The following is a 4,594-nucleotide window of genomic DNA, read 5'->3' on the forward strand; positions in this document are numbered from 1 at the left end:
CTGATTAATGGGATGAATCACCAGATTCCAAAAAACTTATGATGAAAAAATACCCTGACAGAGAGATAATGTACTCAGAGTGCAGATTTAGACATGCTTCTTTTGGAAATATGCAAAAGAAGGATGGTTTGCTTGATACATAATTGTAAGAGGGGTTTTATTTTGTTTTTATTTTCTTTCTCAAGGAATGAAAGAGAGGTGGGGGGAGGTGTATTTTCATTGACTGAAAAAAAATTTTTTAATAATGGCTTCTTAAGAGCTTTTTTTATTTTTTAAACTGCAATAACTTCTTGGAAGCCTGGTAAAATGCTCACACAAGGTTACTTGACCCATAAAACAGAAAGAATCAAACCCTTTGTGGAGTCTTTAAAAAAACAAAGATTGTGGTGGCAAAGAATTGGAAATCAAGTAAATGTCCTTCAATTGGGGAATAGTTTAGCAAAACTGTGGTATATGTATGTCATGGAACACTATTGTTCTATTAGAAACCAGAGGGATGGGAATTCAGGGAAGCCTGGAGGAATTTGCATGAACTGATGCTGGGTGAGATGAACAGAACCAGAAAAAACACTGTACACCCTAACAGCAACATGGGGGTGATGATCAGCCTTGATGGACTTGCTCATCAGTGCAACAATCAGGGACAATTTGGGGCTCTTTGCGCGATGGAGAATACCATCTATATCCAGAGAAAGAACAGTGGAGTTTGAACAAAGACCAAGGACTATTACCTTTAATTTAGGGGAAAAAAACTGATATCTTATTGTCTGATCTTGTTAGCTCTTAGACTTTTGGTCTCTTCCTTAAGGATATGATTTCTCTCTCATCACACTCAATTTGGATCAATGTATACCATGGAAACAATGTAAAGACTGACAAATTGCGTTCTGTAGGGGGGTGGGGGAGGGAAGTAAGATTAGGGGGAAAATTGTTCAACTCAAAATAAATAAAATCTTTATAATTAAAAAAACAGAGTGAAAATGGATTAATTGTAATTCAATTAATTTTAATTTAGTTAGGTTTTAAATCTACAAAACCCTTAATGGGACGTTGTGCTTCCAAGGTAGCGCGGAATCGTTGTTACTTCCGCCATTGTTCGTCACTTCCGCCCTCTTTCAGTTTCTTCCTCTCCGCCTCCTACTCCCGCACTTAGCGGGGCAGTGATGCGCATGCGTCCCGCTTCCGGGGCCTGCCGGGTAAACATGGACGCTCACGATCTGTTCCGTCGCCTCGGTGCCGGAGCCAAGTTCGACCTGAGGCGCTTCCCGGCGGACGCGACCCGTTTCCAGGTGAGGGCGGAGAAGGGAGCGGGGATGAGGCGGAACCTGACTGAACACCGTGCGTCCCCTTGGTCAGCGCCGACCGGCAGGAGTTGTGGGTTCCACCCGGGCAGCTCGCGGCCCCCAGAGCCCACAGCCCGGCACCACCCCCCTGCCATCCCCTCCATCTGCACTAATTCGTTTTCTAATTAATCACATAATAATACGCCCAAGAGGGGACCTCTAGGTTTTCGGAAGGGAGCATGTGGCGTATCCTCAGAAGGGCGGCCAGCCTGTCCAGAGGTCTAACACGTGTTTTAGAGAGAAGGAATGGTCCGAAATAGGGCCGACCGTGGGACTGGCGTTTCATAGACCAAGGAGTAAGTTCCCTGCCACAGGAGTGCTGGAGAGATGTGGGAAAGGGGGCTTGGATTCGGAGGGTCTCTCAAGCCTCTTCCAACCCAAGCTTCCTTTCCTCGTCTTTGAACCTCACCCCTTTGGTGTCTGTTTTCTTGACACCCCAGCAAACTTCTCTCTTTGAGCTAGGAAAAAGTGATTTATACTCAAAAGCAATGACTGATGAATGAATCCATTCCTTGAAGAGAATTGCAATGTAATTTAGGGGGAAAAAAAGGGTATACACGTGAAAAAAAAAGATTAGAAGTACAAGGTAACATGCTTGATCCAAATGAGTAGAATGAATGAATGGAAAGTACTTACTATTAAGTATTATGTGCCAAACTCTGGACATTGTGCTGGAAATATAGATACAAAAAAAGACAGCTTCAGTCCTCCAGGAGTTTACTTTTTAATGGGGGGGGGGGAGCGTAACATGCCAGTTATGGGTTGAGAGAGGTGTTTTGGTTTAGAAGTCACAGGGATATTGACTAAGGATTGGACTGACACAACCCTTTTAGGGAACATTTGACACAGTTATAGAAAAATTGGGTGAGCCCTTGAAAGTTTTGAGTAGGGACTTACTTACACTCATCCTCAAAACCAAAAAAAAAAAAATGTTTCACGTCTTAATTTTCAGTTCAATATCTGTTCGCCTTCTGCATATACTTAGGCAACTCAGATACTTGGTGTTGATACTGAATTCATGTGTCACTGCCGACAATTCTGATGGGGATGGGGGGGGGAGTCAATAAATCAATTTCATTTCAAATCATTTGGTTCTCAGCTAGGAAAAAGGAAATTTGACTTTGATTCTTCAGAGGTATTAGAGGAACTGAACTTCTTTGGAAGCAAGAAAACCTACCCTGACTGAAAATGCAACATTGGGATAATACCTTATCCAAGGGAGGAAGAAACTACAGCAAAAAGCTGAAAGTGAGGAGGATAACAGAAATGAAAGGAAGAAGAAAAGGAACATGAAGAAGAAAAAACAAGTTGATGGTTAGTATTATTTTCTGTGCAATAAAGCTTATCATAGGATCCAAAATCCCTAGTGAAACTACAGTCTTCAGGGTGACCACAAACTTAAGTAGGAAAAAAGTTATATCTTTATTTTATAATCAATCTCTAACTGAAATTTACCTGTCTTAAGTTATTTAAAAGTATTAATTCTAGGAAGGGGCCCATAAGCTTTACCAGACTGGTCCAAAGGGGCCCAAAAAATGAAAGACCACCACACTAAAATGAACATCTATTATATCCATAAACTAAAGAGGAAATTGTTTTTCTTTCAAATCTTATAGACATGAAATTTTAATATCTAGGAAAAATGAATGCTTTGCTCAAGATCTTTTTATTTTTTTAACTTTCTTTTGAACCTTAGAAAACTGTTTTCAGTCAGTTCCAACAAGGAAGAAGAGACTATACTATGGATGTCCTCACTGGAAGCTAAAATTAAACATAAAAAAGGAAAGGAAGAAAATAAAATAACTGCAGAAAAAATGGACCAACTCCTAAAGCAAAAGGTTAGACTAATTTTAATTTCTTAAAACAAAAAACAGTTAGAATCTTCCCTTAATTTCATGTTGCTTTTTTTTGTTTCCTCTCTATTTGACTTGGTTGGATCATTTGGGGGGGGGGGTGTCCTTGAATTTCTGAGGGGGGGTGAAGTTGAATTTAGAATGTTAAAATGTGGAAATTATAGATTTAGTATTGAAGGTATCTTAGATGTCATCATAGGAGGTAGACTTCAGAGGCCTCTAGTCCACTCTCCTCACTTTTAAAGATGGAGAAATGAGGGCCCCGGGGAGGTTAAACATTTTGGTCAGAATCACACTAGTGGTACTTATCAGAATTGAGATTTGAAACCAACATTGTACCACAAAGGTGTCACTTTATTGATAAACTGAGGTCCAGACCATTGAAGACAGGGTCATATAAGTAATATTAGCAGAAACAAGATTCACATCCATCTCCTTTTGACTATAAATTCCATGTCCTTATCAGTAGATCATGTAGCCCCCCTACAAGTTTTTTGTCTTCAAGATGCCAATAGACATGTCTTCTGATAACTTAGAACCCACCACTGCCCATTCTGTACACATCCCATTAGTTACCAAATCCTATTTTTACCTCCCTGAAGTCTATTGCATTTGTTTGTTCCCTTTGCTCCCTCACATTGGCACCAACCTTATTTTATCCCTGTCAGCTATTGCCTGGACAATTACAAGAGTTTTCTAATTGTCTCTGCTCTTATCTTCCTGCTCATATCAGTCCTCCCTGCAGCTGCTAAAGGACATTTTCTCAAATCTCAGATCTGGTCATGTCACTTGCCTACTCAATAGATTCTCATGCCTCTTCTTGTTGCTTCCAGGATCACAATGTTTGACATTTGTGGCTCTTCTAGTCTTATTTTATGATGCCACCTTTACTGAACTCCATGTTCTCACTGCTCTTGAGGCCTTTGCACTGGCTGCCCCCCAGAAGACTCACATCCTATATTCCAGGGAGCCCTTTCTCAGCTTTCCAACCGCTTATGACTTAAGAGAAATCTTTATGTCAATTCATCTATGCCTCTATATATTCAAAAGGATGGAAACTCCTTAAGACAAGAACTGTGACTGACACGTAATAGATACTTAATGCTTATTGGTTGATTACACAGCAGGTGACTGGTCTGGTCTCAGAATAGAGCCTTCTCCCCCCCCCCCCCCCAAAAAAAACAACCCACTACCCCCAGCACTCTGCTCTGACCTGGTTATTGCGCAGCAGTGTAGCACACCTACATTGTTAAAGGTTGAACTCTATTTCATCACACTAGAAGCTGTGATCCTACAGTGAAGTCAACAAGATGGTTAACTTCCTGAATAATTCAATGTATTCAGAGGGGCTATTTTTGGACAGGACAATGAGGTTCGGGAACTTGCTCATTTTCACCT

Source organism: Macrotis lagotis, chromosome 2, assembly GCF_037893015.1.
Source record: "Macrotis lagotis isolate mMagLag1 chromosome 2, bilby.v1.9.chrom.fasta, whole genome shotgun sequence".
Taxonomy (NCBI): domain Eukaryota; kingdom Metazoa; phylum Chordata; class Mammalia; order Peramelemorphia; family Peramelidae; genus Macrotis; species Macrotis lagotis.